Source organism: Pteropus medius, unplaced genomic scaffold (assembly GCF_902729225.1).
Source record: "Pteropus medius unplaced genomic scaffold, Ma_sr-lr_union100, whole genome shotgun sequence".
In the NCBI taxonomy this organism is placed as follows: domain Eukaryota; kingdom Metazoa; phylum Chordata; class Mammalia; order Chiroptera; family Pteropodidae; genus Pteropus; species Pteropus medius.
In genome coordinates this window covers 19,736,312-19,752,780 of record NW_024354500.1, presented here as the reverse complement: position 1 = coordinate 19,752,780, position 16,469 = coordinate 19,736,312, and the positions used below count along the sequence as shown (strand labels likewise).

The 16,469-nt window shown below is 33.0% G+C and overlaps 1 protein-coding gene and 1 pseudogene across 5 annotated transcripts in view; one reads left to right on the top strand and one right to left on the bottom strand.

Annotated features, from left to right (window-relative positions):
* Positions 1-16,469, top strand: part of RIMS1 (regulating synaptic membrane exocytosis 1) — a 412,504-nt gene that overhangs the window by 204,211 nt on the left and 191,824 nt on the right. The gene's annotated exons all lie outside the window — the stretch shown is intronic.
* LOC120595143 (uncharacterized) lies at positions 13,598-13,716 on the bottom strand (annotated as a pseudogene).

The window sequence follows — 16,469 nt, the reverse complement described above, 5'->3', positions numbered from 1 at the left end:
TTAGATAGTTAAGAAGTTTAAAGGGTGATTTAAGGTGTTACATGAACAGTGATAAAGGAAACAGCAAGTTAATTTCTTTGTATTTAACTTGCAGGATAACTATAGCTTTGGTCTAAACAGACTAGAGACAACTTCCCTTCTCTATATTGTGCTAGAGGAAAAATGTTTCTCGTTCTTATGGACATCTGATTTGTGACCAAGTGGAGCTATATTGGTTTAGCAAACTGTTCCAATTAGTGATCTACAACAAATAGTAATCACTTCTTCTACTGTAACGTTTCCTTTTGATTTTTTTTAAAAAATCACTTTATTAAACTTTTTCCTTAAAAAAATATTTTTCTTCACTTTGCATCACTGTTTTTAAATTTGTAATTAACAGTATGAAACACTGTCATTCTAATTTATGTGTAATCCTATCTGCCTAGTGATAACAGAATGAGATCAGAGATAATGTGGGTAATAGAGAGAGTTAAACAGAAACAGAGCAGTCTGTAGTGAGGATATCTAGATAGCTAATTGATTTAAAGTATTTCAGCACACTTAGAATTTGTAAAGAATACTTTATAATTTGTCTGGCCGAAGTTACAAAGCATTAGGAAAGGAACTATCTCTATTATATAGCATAATACATTACGGTTTAATATTTCTACCTGGTATGATTATTTAAATATTTAAAACTTAATGCCTTAAGCTCCTCATAATGGTTACTTTTATTTTGAGTTTATGAGAAAAAGCACCATTTCTCCAGCAGAAAAGCAGACTCCCGTTATGTGTCTCAGTGCTGCCAGACCTCTCACAGCCCATAGATGTTCAGATCAGTGAAGGCATCTAGAGTTCCACTTCCCATCTTTAGGTTGTTGAAGATTAAGTTACCGTCTTGGTTTATATTTGTATTTTTGTCCTTAAGAGACATCAACATTTATATCATATGTAAAGTATAACTTTTTCTATTGTAATGTAGATGAAAAGTTCTACTTTTCAGTAAAAGTGAAGAATCATTGCTTAAGGTGGTGATGTTCCCTCTTCTTCCTCAGAATGGCAGAAAAAAATTGATACTTTACTAAGTTACCCAATTGATGAGCAGCGGGTTATGAGTATCTTATATTTTGGGGCAGGTGTGAGTTTCTGTCTTGCCAACAGTATATATTTTTTAATACCCACCCCCCCAACAATATTTTGATAGACCATTCTACATATCCTCTGGGAATAGATAATTTCTCAGTAGTGTTTTCACTATTAGAGAATTTAACAAACTATTTGAAACAGTTATCAAGTTTGCCATTGAATAACACAGTTAAAGAGTTTGGATAGAGATTCATTGAGAAGTGGTGGTCTAAGAGATGTCTGCCAGGAATAACATAAATAAAATGTAACCCCTCCCCAGCACCAATGATACAGTGTCGGTCAGTTGTGCTTAGTGGTCATCCGCGTGCTGTTAATAGAGAGTAGCGCCAAAGGGGATTTCTATGCTATTAATTTTCCTAACCCTCCCCACCCAAAAGAGGTTTAAATATGCTTCCAAGCTATGAGTATTTAAGTCAATTGACTAGTAGATTTTAGAATCCATTATGTTATACTTGGTAAATTAGAAGCTGCGTTTTGAAGCAAAGATACCATTAAAAAGTTACATTTTCCTAAAGAATGTTAGTGTTGAATAGTGACCAGTATGGTTAGTATTTGAAAGAGTAAAAAATTTCCTTTAAATGATTGGGAATGAAGAGGATCCTAATTAATTTTTTCTCACATTTTGACATTTTATAAAGCTACTTACATTTTACTACACAATTTAAATAACCCATGGAAGAATAAATACTAACATTCTAAAATTTTAACTAGACAGTTAAGGATAGTGAAAAAGAATTCCTTGTTGTATTTTAAATATTCAGAATTTAATGTGCTTAGAGCAGTGTTGGCATAAAGGGGAATGGTGATAGAAAGGATAAGTCACTAGACTTGGATTAAAGTGATCTGTTCTCACTTCAGTTGAGCTATTAATCAAATGTGTCACTGTGGGCAAGTAATTTAAATGCAGTTTTCTTTCCTGGGATATGATGGATATTGAATTAGGTAGCCTATAAACTTCAAGTTCTAACATTCTGATAATAAAAATATTTATAATTTGCATTCTTTTGATAAAATATTTTATATCATGCTTTTTAACCAATTATTAAATTCTGCATATGCCTTAGTGGGTCTTAAAATTTTTAATGATGTCTTAGAAGAGATTACTATTTTTAAATTTTAAAATGAATACGTGAGGGGAAATTAATCTTCCTCCCTCTAAATATCAAGCATGTGCTAGCCACTTTACAAAAATTATCCCTTTTAGCCAAAAAAATAGCAACTTAAGTATTATTGCCCTGAAATACAGAGGAGGTAACTTAAGCCTAGAAAGGTAAATTGACTTACTGTATTTTAAAAGGCAATAAATCAGGTATACTTAACTCTAAAAACTGTGTTTTCTACTATGTTTATTTTTTTTAAGTAAAAGCATGTTATTCACTCCTTGGAACAAAATATGAGGTATTTTGTTATTTTAAGTTGATATTCTAACAGAAAGTAGTAGAACATTAAAAATAATTGCTATGTTTTTAACAGGTTAGACAGTAAGTTCCTGATCTATAATATGACATCTTTCCATTTACTGACAAAAGTAGACAAACATTTGTGTTTATTTTTAAAATCTGTCAGAACTTACCTCCAGATCATATACAACAGTAATGAAAAGATTGCTTTTTATCAATGGTTCAAGACTTTTCTCAGTGTATGTATACAGAAATGAGGTTCACTTCAATTTAAAATTAAGCAAGAATCATCTTGCAATGACAGGTGTTTCTGCCATGTTATATAATTTCCAAGGTAACTAAACAGAACATCAAAATGGAAGGATTGTTAGCAGGTGTGAAAAAAACAGCCAGAGAACACTATACAAAAATTTTATAAGACCTTGAAAATAGATGGCATTTTTGGTAAACATCTGCACCAGCAACAATATATACGGAGTTAGGGAGGGCATCAAGTTACCTACTACATGAAGTACACAGTGAAAATTAGGCCACTGTTAATTTATTAGAAATAGAATTTATACAAAAAGCTTTCTCCATTCTATAGTGTTATTAAGCAAGCTATTTTTTCAAGTTCTTTGATGACCGTGATTATGTTAGCTGTGATATGTTAGTGTGTACTAGATAAACTTATGTCCACAATACAGTGTTAATGGTGATTGGTGTGTCTATGTTTTCCTATGGTTTGTTTTGTTTTGATTAAAAGCTGTTTCAATTTCTTTCTAGCACATAGGCAGTTGTAAAATGCTCTTGAATATAATGTTTATCCCAAAGCCAGAAGTGGAAATATATGTAATTTCTTTTTAGATAAATGGTTGGCAATGTTTTCCTGGAGAGAGAAATACATTTTAAAATGAGAATGTGTGTGGGATTGGCCCTGTTTCTGTTTCAATTAATAAGGCATATCAAGAGAGAAAATTGTTTAAGTTCATAGTTTGGTGGAAGTGATCATCAATTTTAATTGGGAACTGGCATCAAAAAGGGATTCAAAACCAAAATACTGGGTCGACAGTCTCAATCACACGGCCCTGGTGTTTGAAAAGAGTGGCCAGTTTCAGAGTAGGAAAACTTGGTGGAGAGATGGAGTTAAGAGTTGGCCAACAATGGAATATAGAAATGTGTACAGGATTTCACAGCTTCTGTGGTCTTGGATCATGTATGACTCTGAGGGCTGGGAGAGAAAGGCATTAAGGTGAAACCTTGATGAACACAGGATTTGCCCTCTATTGTGTTGTTTAGATGTTCAGCTAATGTTCAGTGCTACCTATGAAGATCAAACCCCAGTGTGAGCAGAGCATGGCTCCATACTATGACAAAGGGGAGACATACCTAATTTCTCAAAGCAGTAAATGCATCTTCTTAATTATATTTCCATCTTTTCTGCTAGAAGTATGAGACTTTAACAACTGATGCAATACTGGATAAGACCCTATTATTTGAATGAAAACTCTGAGCCGTCCATAGTTTTTTTTTTTTTTTTTTGCAATTAAAGAATAATGTGTATGTATCCAGAAAATGTTGAGGAAGAAGATAAGAAAAAAGTGAATAAAGAGAAAGTCATTTATAACTAAAAGTAAATGCATCCTGGGCCACAGTTTTCTGGGGACAAATTCATGATTGCCTGATGTCTTCCACTGCAGCAAGTTATGCAGACAGACATTGTTGAAGCAGCAAATCATTATCCAAGACTAAATAAGAAAGAGCAATGACAAAAAATGACAGCTATTCATTATATATCTACTAAGTCTTATTCAAGTAGTCAGTCATTAATAAGATAGTCTCTTTAAAGCCATCTATGTTTTTTACAAAGGTTTATAACTCAGAATGACTTCTCACCAATGCGTCAATGGTCCTGAATTTCCGTAAAATATCTAATAGCCCTCTGTCAGAGAATAAGGAGGAATAGAAGTTTACTGACCTTTTTCCTATGTAGAGTAGGAATTTGAGGATGTGCCTCATGAAATGTCAGGATGTAAGATAATACAGACATTGGAGTCTGAGGCATAAAGACTCTTTCTCATGTTTGTGAGTAAAATTATAGCAGATATTTGCCTTCCATGGCCTCACTAATCATAAATACATTTTATTGTGTAGAATCTCTCAAGCTAGCATAGCCAGAATTGTTCACTTCACAGGGGAACTGTCTCAACCTGGTTTTGCAGGCACTGAAGTAAACAAAAATATGAGGCAATTCTCTGTTCTTTTTGTTTGTTCATCACTATTCACAGGTCTCAGTCCTCTATGTCTGAATTTTTGTTTTCCTTTCCATTCATGATATTGTCTTCAAGTTAAGGGCATCTACTCTTAGACAAAAAGCCACAAAGTACAGATTATTTTGTTGCCAATGAAGCCCTCTTCTGCTTTTTAATTTTTAGGACCCTAGTAATGACAGCCAGGATTATTGTTGTATTTGGTTCTGGTGGACCTCAGTGACAGTCATACATGCAGTTGAAAATCATTTCAGTCTAGGATTTCTGAAAGCACTTAAAGTTGGAAAGACATATGTTCTATTTTAATGGAAAAAGTAAACTGCCGAAGCAGGATAAAAGTTAAAAGGTGTTTAAAAATATCAGATATCAGATATCAGAGTTTAAAAATTACAAAGAAGAGATCTTGAGAGGTTTTCTGATTTTCTGTGAGCACTTTCATCACAACCTACTCGATTAAAGTGCTGAAAAAACTCTGTATGGGGAAGAAAATCATACCATCCTGATTATCTGAGCTGTATTTGGTATCTTCAACTGTTGATGAATTATTTCTTATATTGTTGCTAATCCTTGCCACTGTAGTAACAGCTATTGTCTTCAATTCTCTCTTCTACTGTAACCAAGAACGTCAATATCTCAATATTTCTCTCCCTCTCTCTTTCTTACTTTCTCTCTAATAATATACCATGATATATAAAACAGGACTTTTTACTTAAGGAAGGATAGCATGAATTGTATGGGAAATGTTCATATTTAAATTCCGTTTTTCATCTGCTTACCAGTTTTATGACACTATGTATCAAGCATATTGATGTACTTCACAAATGTTAATTCATTTAATCCTCACAACATAACTACGAAGGAGGTATCATTAGTGTGCCATATTACAGACAAAGAAACTGAGGCACAGAGAGGTTAGGTAGCTTGCCAAGAATCACAGCTGCCAAGTGACAGAGGTTGTTCTTAGCTGCTGTGCCACACTCCTCTCCATTAAATCTTCCGCATGCTCTTTTCCGGCATCTTTAATGTTTTTATGTGGTTCTGTTCCCAATAGTATAACCAGCTTTGCATTCATACTAAGGTTCTTATGCAGAATATATCTAGTGTATGTGTCCACGTGTGTGAACATAAGTGCACTTGTCAGTTGTGTGATTTGTTATCACAGCATTCATGGAGATAGTGTCACTAATAGAATCTTAAATTAGGAAGCAAGGAATATATATCTTCCTCCATGCCCCCTCAAAATAATCTCCTAACTAATTATATTGTGAAAACTTGGGTAATTCATGACCTCTCTGAGTCAATTTACTCATTTGCAAAATAAGGGAGTTAGACTCACTGATTTTGTTTCATCTGTAAATTATTGTTCTGGATCAGGATATATGTTGATTTCTAAAGCAGCCAGTAAGCTGACCCTTGACATTTGAAAGAACTACATCTCAAGACTTTAATAAATACTTAAGTTTTCAAGAACTACAATAGCATATTATTTTTCTAACAAAATAGAGTTAAAAAATGAAAAATTTACATGACCACTTTCTAATCCCTATTAGCTTTAAAAGTCTTGAAAAAAATTACAATTTTATTACATTAAATAATGCAACAAAACCCAAACTTACATTTTACATTATATAACCAATCAGATAAAAATAACAGCAATATACCTATAGTCAAACAAAGCTATGTTTATGTATTTGCTGCACTAAGAGAGAATGTTCTAGAGGAACCTTAGGAAAGATTGTGGAAGGGCAAGGGGAAGCTGACCTAAAACGATTGGCCAATTGTTTAATTTGATTAGACATTATTTTGATTCAAGGTTACTAAGGATTACAGATGGAGCCTGCCAATCTGTAATGCTATTTCCTTAAATATATTATTTTGGAAAATCTTATGAGTATAATAGTTACATTTATGCATTTGCTCATACAGGTGGTTATTACGTTACAGAAAATTTTTTAATTTAAAATATTCAAATTTTGAAACATGCATTTATTTGCATGCTCACTATTTATAAAAGATGCAGGAGGAGACACTGTTGATAACATAACTCTCACTTAATGAAGGCACGGAATTAATTATAAGCTTGAATATGCAAGTAATTATGCTGCTTCATAATATCTTTGCTGTTCTGAGATGAATTGTCTCTGCTTGGCAGACTACTTGATTCCTGGAAAGAAAAAATATATATTCATATATATATGAATAAAAGAGCTATAAATTTGCAAGCTGAAAGGATAATTACCCATGGAAAGAGCTACACATTTACAAAAAAGAATCTTTCCTCTTTCTTTTGCTTGAGGTTTTTGGCTCGTAATAAGGAGTAGTGTATTGCTACGCTTACTGACAATTGACCAACTTGTAATTGTACAACTGTAAAATGCAAAGGAAACAATTCAATAGAAGTTTATGGAGCATCAGTTATGCCTAGAGCATATGATAGTTGCTCTATAGGATAAAAAGAAGAAAGACCTGCCTTCAAAGAGCCACAGCTTAATAGAGATGATAACAACAACAATAAAAAGGCTAGAGATTAATAGAAATGCAAAAATGCATCAAAAACATACTATGAGAAATTAACAAAGGAAAAAGAAACCACTTGATTAATGTGAAAATTCTTACAAATGCATACTCATTTATCTGCAAGTAGTTAACATTTTATTAATCTACATTTATTAAAATAATAAATTATATGACAATAAGGCTACCAGAAAGACATAAACTACCAAGGCATAAATTCATTGTGAATCTTTTACAGGTATTGTTGTATGGGCCTGACTGTCAATAACCAATGTTACGGCTGGACTGTCTCTTCTTATGATTACAAGACGCCCAACAGGAAACTTCAGAAAAAAAAGGTTTATTACTTACAAGTCCTGGAAATTACATGGCACACCTAGGGCCATACAATGAGGTCATGGAAGTGGCAAGGGTGGGAGGAGGCTGGGGTGGGGAGGTGGGGAGAGAGAGAGAGAGAGATCCGTGGGCTTCTGCTTTTATTTGGGTCCAGCATGGGGCCTAAATTTAAAACATAAGAGAAAAAGCAAGCAGGCCAAATGTTCAGTTATTGAAATCGACCAAGATCTCTAAAACAAAGGAGCCTCAGGAGGGGGAGATTGCCTGGCCCTTAACCTACTGGCTTGGCTGGTGGTGTGTTTAAGGGAGATAGCCTTAGAAGTGGTGCCTCTGGTAGTCAAAGCTTAAGTCAGGTGATTGCATTAAAAAAAAAAATAGGACTTATACTATAGGTATCTTATACTGATTTTTTTTTTTTGTAATAGATAAGAAACATCTGCCTAAATAATAGACAGGTAATTGTGCAACTGTCCTGGTTACACAGATGATTTAAAAAAGCAATCTGCCACCCACATACTAACCAAGCCTGACCCTGCTTAGCTACCGAGGTCAGATGAGATTGGATGTATTCAGGGTGTATGGCTGTAGACAATGAGGATGGATTTTGAGATTATCATACTAAGTGAAATAAGTCAGGAAGAAAATATTGAGAACCATATGATTTCACTCATATATAGAATATGTGGGATATAAAACTGAAAGCAACAAACAAGACAAATGAAAACTCATTGACACAGACAACAGCTTAGTGGTTACCAAAGGAAAAGAGTGGAGGGAGGGAGGTAGATAGGGGTAAAAGGGTTCAAATATATAGTGACAGAGGAAATTTGACTTTGTGCAGTGAACACACAATGCAATATACACATGACGTATTATTGAATTGTACACTTGAAACCTATACAATTAACCAATGGCACCCCAATAAATTTAATAAAATAATAAAAAAAAAAAAGGTCTGCCTGATTGTATTTAGGCATAATAGAGTAAAAATTATAAGTCTCTGAATTTTCTCTTTTTCAAGATTTTCTTGGTTCTTGTAAGCCTTTAGCAATCCCTCAGTAATTTTAGAATCACTTTATACATTTTCAGAAAAACTCGGTGGGATTTTTTGTGTGTGTTGGGGGAGGATCGTACCAAATATAATAGAGCATTTTTAGAATCACACATTTACACATTTGTTATTTTGCAGTTAATGCTCATAGTTCTGCTTAGATGTATGAGTAAGGTCAAATTTTGTTCAACTCTTCTGCATTCTTACTGATTTTTATTGTGCATGTTCTATCAATTACTTAGAGATGTGTTAATATTTCCCACTATACTTGTGATTTACCTATTTTTAAAATTGTCAAGTTCTGCTTTATATATGGTCAGACTATGTTGTTAATGCATATAAAATTGGAGTTTAGTGTCTTTTGGTTGGATTAATCTTTTATTGTAATGAAATGAACCTTTTTTTTATCTCTAGTAAGTTTACTTGCTTCAAATCTACTTCATCTGATATAACTACACTCACTTTCTTTTGGTTAGTGATTGCATGATATTTCCTTTACTTTCTTTTCATTTAATATCTCTTTATCCTATATTCAGGAGTATCTCTTCAAATAACCAATTAGTTGAGTTAGGTTGTTTGCAAAATTCTGTTTGATGATATTTTTCTTTTAATTGGAACAGTTATTGTTTATATCCTATGAATAGCACTGTATTTGTGTTTAAATTTACCATCTTACTTTGTATTTTCTATTTTTTCCTTTATTATCTACTTTTGAATTAATTATATTTAGCATTCTATCCTTTCATTAGCTTGTTAGTGATACATTCTTTTGCTATTTTATTTATCCACAGAATCTTGTTATTAATGTTTAATGTATATTAATATATTTTCCCTCTCTGGAAAATACAAAAACTATATATTACATTAACACAATTTACCCTTTCAACATTTTATGCTATTATGATTTATTCTACAAGATAAAGTTTCTAAATAATTATTTTTTTGCCCTCAGTATTCATTTAGATTTACCAATTGTTGCTCTTCATGCTTTCCCATATTTTGTTGCCATCTGGTATCATTTTCTTCTGCCGAAAACTTTTCTTAGTATTTCCTTTACTGTGGTTGGTTCACCAGGTAGCACATTCACTTTTTGTTAAAATCAAAATGGCTTTATTTTTTAAAGGATATTTTTTACTATTATAAAATTCTATTTGGCATTTATTTTGCTGGTTTGCAGACCTTCTCACTGTATCCTCACATAGTTGCGGGGAAAGAGAGCTCTGGTCTCTTTCTCTTCTTCTAAGGACACTAATCCCATCATGGGATCCCCCACTCATATCTAAACCCAGTTACATTCCAAAGGCCCTATCTCTAATATCATCACATTGGGGACTAGGGCTTCAAAGTAAGAAGGATATGAAGAGGGCAGAAACATTCAGTCCATAGCAATTGGTTTTGGAATATCATAGCTTCGAGTATTATTTCTGCTCCATACTCTATATTCTCTTTTTCTAGGACTCCAAATACACATATGTTAAACCTATTTAACCGTGCTTCATGTATGTCTTATGATCATCCATATTTTGTATTTCAATGTATTTTTTCTCTCCCTAATTTAGCCTGCATATTTTATCCTAATTTGAGTTCACTAATCCTATCTTCTGTTTTGTCTAATTTGAAAGTATATTGATCTACTGAGTTCTTAATTATCACAGTTCATTTACTTTTCAGTTCTAAAATTTCCATTTGATTCTTTTATATAGAATTTGGTTCTCTGTTTAAATTCTCCACTTCGTCATCTAATTTATTGAACATGTTGAACAACATTTGAAATATGTGTCTTATAACTCCAATATATAGATCTGCTATGGATCTGTTCCCATTATGTGGTATCTCTCCCTTTCCCTCTCTCTCTCCTTATCCTTCTCCCTGTCTCTCTTTGCCTCTCTCTGTCTTTCTGTCTCCAGCTCTCTCTCTTTCTTTCTGTCTTTATGTGGTGTTGCCCTCAGTATACATAGTAATTTTTGTATAGATGCCTCATATTTTTCATGAAAAATTACAGATATAATTTGAGGCTCTTACGATGTTATTATCCATTAAAAACAGTACTTTTGCTTCTTCCAGGCAGTAAGAGTTGAGGCACATTGCATTAATCTAATCAGGGATTGAGTTTGTTTGAAGCTGGGAGGCCATGGGCCCATCTAGTCTAAAGACAAAGGGGAAGAAATGGTACTACTGGGGCCCTAGGAGAACAGAGGAATGAGGAGGCCACTTAAGAGGAATGATAGAGGGATGAAGTCATTGTTTAAACTACCAGTAACACAGAGGAAAAAAATACCCAAACTTTTCTCTCCTGGCCTCTGGCTCCTATTGGTGCCTCTTATTCGAGAGAAATGACATCTTAACAATACTGAGTTTTCCATTCATTAAATATGATTTATTTCAATATTTATTTGGTTTTTATATTAGTCTGCTTGAGCTGCCATAACAAAATACCATTTACCCATCAATGAGTAATTAGGTTGTTTCTGTATTTTGGCTATTGTAAATAATTCTGCTATGAACAAGGGAGTGCGTATATCTTTTTGAGTTAGTGTTTTCTTCTTTTTCAAATACTCCAAAATGGAATTGCTGGAGTATGGTATTTCTATTTTTAATTTTTTGGGGAACCTCCATACTGTTTTCCAGAATTATTGCAACAATTTACGTTCCCACCAACAGTGCATAAGGGTTCTCTTTTCTCCACGTCTTTGCCAACACTTGTTATTTCTTTTTGATAACAGCTATTCTAACAGGTGTGAGGTGACAACAAATGGTTTTGATTGGAATTTCCCTCATGATTGGTAATTTTAAGCATCTTTTCATGTGCTTTTTGGACACTTATATGACCATCTATATGTCTTCTTTGGGAAAATGTCTATTCAGATTTTCTGCCCATTTTTTAATCAGATTGTTTATTTTTTTATTGTATGAGTTCTTTATATATTGTGGATATTAATCTCTTAACAGATATATGATCTGCAAATGTTTTCTCCCATTTGCTTTTCGTTTTGTTGATGATTTCCTTTGCTATGCAGAAGCTTTTCCATTTGACGTAGCCCCACTTATTGATTTTGCTTCTGTTGCCCTTGCTTTTGGCATCAGATCAAAAAAAAAAAAATTATCACCAACACTGAAGTCAAAGAACTAACTGCCCATGTTTTCTTCTAGAACTTTTATGATTTCAAGTCTTACATTCAAGTCATTAATCTATTTTAAGTTAACTTTGTGTTTGGTTTAGGATAGTGATCCAGTTTTATTCTTTTGCATGTGGCTATCCAGTTTTCCCAACACCATTTATTGAAGAGACTGTCCTTTCTCCATTGTATGTTCTTACTCCTTTGTTGTAAGTTAGTTGACATTATTTGCTTAGCTTTATTTCTGGGTTCTCTGTTGATCTGTGTGTCTGTTCTTATGCCAATACCATACTGTTTTGATTATTATAGCTTTGTAATATAGTTCGAGATTATTGGGCTATTTGGGGTCTTTTGTGGTTCCATACAGATTTTAGAATTGTTTCTACTATTTCTCTGAAAATGTCATTGGAATTTTGATAGGGATTACATTGACTCTGTAGATTACTTTGGGGTAGTATGGACATTTTAACAATATTAGTTTTTCCAATCCATCAGCACAAAATATGTTTTCATTTACTTGTGTCTTCTTTAGTTTCTATTATTAATGTCACATAGTTCTCAGTGTACAGTGTTAAATTTATTCCTAGGTATTCTGTTTGATGCAATTGTAAATAAATTGTTTTCTAAATTTCTTTCTTATAGTTTATTATTGGTGTATAGAAATAAAACAGATTTTGTATATTGATTTTTTTATCCTGCAACTTTACTGAATTTGTTTATTCTAACGATTTTTCGGTGAAGCCTTTAAGGATTTCTATATATGAGATCATGTCATTTGCAAATAGTGTCATTTTTATTTATTCCTTTCCTACTCGGATGCCTTTAATTTCTTTTTCTTGCCTAATTGCTCTGGCTAAGTCTTCCAATGCTATGTTTAGTGGGAAGAGTTGGCATCCTTTTCACCATTAAATTTGATGTTAGCTGTGGGCTTGTCATATATGGCCTTTATTATGTTGAGGTAAATTCCCTCTATACCTACTTTGTTGAGAGTTTTTGTCATAAATGGATATTGAATTTTGTCAAATGTTTTTCTGCATCTATTTATATGATGGTATGATTTTTATTCTTTAATTTTTTAATGTGGTATATCACATTGACTCTTTCATGAATGTCGAATCATCCTTGCATCTCTTAAATAAATCCCATTTGATCATGGTGTATGATCCTTTTAATATACTGTTCAATTCAGTTTGCTAATATTTTGTTGAATATTTTTACATCCATGTTCAGCAAGGATATTGGCCTGTAATTTTATTTTCTTGTGGTGTCCCGGCTGGTTTTGGTATCAGAGTGATGCTGGCCTCCTAAGATGGATTTGGAAGTATTTTATTCTCTTCTACTCTTTGGAAGAGTTTGAGGATTGGTATTAAATCTTCTTCGAATGTTTGGCATAATTTCTCAGTGAAGCTGTATGCTCCTGGACTTTCATTTGTTGGGAGATTTTCAGTTACTGATTCAATCTCCTTACAAGTAATTGGTCTGTTCACATTTTCTGTTTCTTCATGATTCAGTTTGGAAAGTTGAATATTTCTAGGAATTTATCCATTTTCTATTCTGTTGTCTAATTTGTTGACGTATAATTGTTTCTAAGAGGGATATTGGCTTTCAATTTTATTTTCTTGTAACAAGTTTCCTTGTATCAGGAGTTTAGTATTAGGGCTAAGCTAACATGATAAAATGAGTTCAGAAATGAAAATAGTTCCTCTTTTTTAAATTTATTTTTATTTTTTAGCAAGGCAACCCTTTGTTGACCTCACAGATTGCAAGGACCTTGTCAGTTTACAATCCCTTATTTTTTATTTTTTATGCCTACAGCATCTGGGCTTCTTAGGTTGTCTCCTATCCAAGTACTAACCAGGCCCAACCCTGCTTAGCTTCCAAGATCAGATGGGATAGGGCTTGCACAGGGTGGCGTGGCCATAGACTCTTATTCTTTTATAAAAGGAAAGTTCATGTAAGATTGGTATAATTTACTCTTTAAAGATGTTTAAAGTAATTTTCCAGTGAAGATAGCTGGTTCTGGAATTTCCATTGTAAGTTGTCTTTTAATTATAAACTCAACTTCTTTGCCAGTTAACGGCTATTCAGATTTTCTGTTTCTTCTAGGGCCAGTTTTGATCATCTGAATTTTTAAAGAAATTTTTCTATTTAACCTATGTTAATTAATTTATTGACATAATGTTCATAATGTTCTCTTATTTATCTTTCTAATGAATCTAAGATCTGTAGTGATGTCTCTTGGTAATTATAATTTTTATTATTTTTCTTGATCAGTCAAGGGAACATTCATCAATTTTATTCATCCCTTCAAAGAGACAATTTCTGATTTCAGTAATTTTTCTGTAGGTTTTTTGGTATTTAAATTTTATATTTCATTGATTTCCACTCTTACTTTGTTTTCTTCTTTATCCTATATTTTATTATTTTTGTTAATTTATTTCATTAATTTTGTTCTACTTAACATAGAGACTTAGATCATTGATTTTATCGTTTGTTTCTTTTGCAACAGGGTGTTTATAGCTACGGTTTTCTCTGTAAGAAGTGTGCTAGCTACATCTCATAAATTTTGATATGTTATATTTTATTATCATTGAGATTAAAACACATAAATTTTAATACTTCTTGTAATTTCTTCTTTGACCTTGGCATATTTACATATGTGTTGCTTAATTTCCAAAATTATGGTATTTCTGAATTTTGAGTTATTTTTTAATTGTGTTTTAATCAGAGAATTTACTCTGTATGATACCATTTATTGTATATGCTTTCTCAAAAAAATTTTTCAGAAGGGGTTGTGATCAAAATATATGAAGACTCTGTTTATATCTCTCATGGAATCTACTGGAGTAAGAAGTGTAGAGGAACTAGAATGGAGCCCTATGTGTGACACCAACATTTAATAAAATAATCAAGAAGGAAGATTTTAGCAAGAAATATAAGAAGAAGTGATACAAGTCAGAAGTGGACCAGAACAAAAGTTGTCATTGAGATCCAGAAACCAAAAAAAGATGGGTTGTCATGAATTCCAAATACTACTCAAAACAGCTCAGTAAGAGGAGGGCTGAAAAGTGTCCATAAGTGGAATTAGCACTATGGAAGGGATCACTAATATTTGTGAAAAATAATTAAATACAATTTGGGGGAATGAAGTTAGATTTGAAGGATGCGAGAGATAAATGGAGTGTAAGAAAGTGAAGAGGATATTAATTTAGTTTAACAAGTAGCTTGACTTTAAAGAGGATAGAGAAAAAAAGTGACTAGAGGGGTAATAGGTATAAAGAATTGTTTTTATTAGAAGAAAAGTCTTGATTATTTTATTTTAATAGTTCTACGCCATGAGGGAAGGAGCAATAGAGAAGACAAGGTTGAAGACACAGGAAAGTGAATGGGTCAGTTATGGAGTAAAGTACTCACTAGGCAGATGGGATGGGATCCAGAGTACAGGTGTACCCACTTACTTTCCATGAATGGAGGAACATCTTATAATGTCAGACAGAACAGATAATAAGGATTGGTGTGTGTTCGGATACTACTAACACAAAGATTCTTAGATTGCATAAAAAATACAATTCGGTCCTGTGCTATACATAAAAAAAAGATACACCTCCAACAAGATGCCACAAAAAGATAACCTAAAGGTATGGGGAAACTATTTGTCAAAGATGAGCCCAAACAGTAATAATAGCGGTATTAGAATTCAATTCACGAAGATTTCACTGTTGATTCCCTAAATTTTATTCTCAACATGGCAACCAGACGGATCATATTAAAATCTAAGACATATAAGTTCACTTCTCTGCTCAAAACCTTCCAATAGCTCCCTTTTACTCTCATAAAAGTCAGTCTTTGCTATGACCTACAAAGACCTATCCAGTCTGACCCCTGTTGCTTTACTGAAGCCATCTCACACTGCTTAACCCAGCACTTGGCTCTAGCTATTTCTTGAAGTCACAGGCATAAGCCACCTAAAAGTCCTTTCCACTTGCTGTTCTTATAGCCTGACATACTTTGCCCCAGATAACTGCCAGATATCATTCCTACTCAAATATCACTTTCTCAATTAAGTTTTCCCTTGACCAACCAGTTTTAAATTGAATCCTGCCACTACACAGAATGCTCTAACCCTCTTCTCTTTCCATTCGTTTCATCTAGCATGTCTCATATATTTGCTGTTAACATTTTATCTTTGTGTTCTTTGACTGGCACATAAATTCCACAGGCAAGAATTTTGTCCATTTTGTTCACTGCTGTGTCTCTAGTGTCTAGAACAATACCTACTGCACTGTACATACAGTGCGACACTTTATATTACAAAGAAAAATAACATTCGCCTTTAGTTTAAAGACATATCTGCAGTGAGTTTTTATATGTTGTTTAAAATCATCAGATTTTAAAATGCAGAACTAATGTTGTCAGGTTTTGGTTACAATTTGGCACAACCTTCTGGGAGGCAATTTTGCAAAATACACGAAGAACCCTAAATAGTGCATAGTGATTATAGCAGAATAGCCTTAAATATGTTTTACCCAACAATTTGATTTTTCCAATACATTCTAAAAAATAAATTACCTTAAATATGAAATCAGTTCGATCAACAGTTTTTCACTTCAGCATTCTGTGTTAATGTGAAAGAATGTAAACAGTTTAAGGGTTAGGCAAATGATATATAATCTCTACA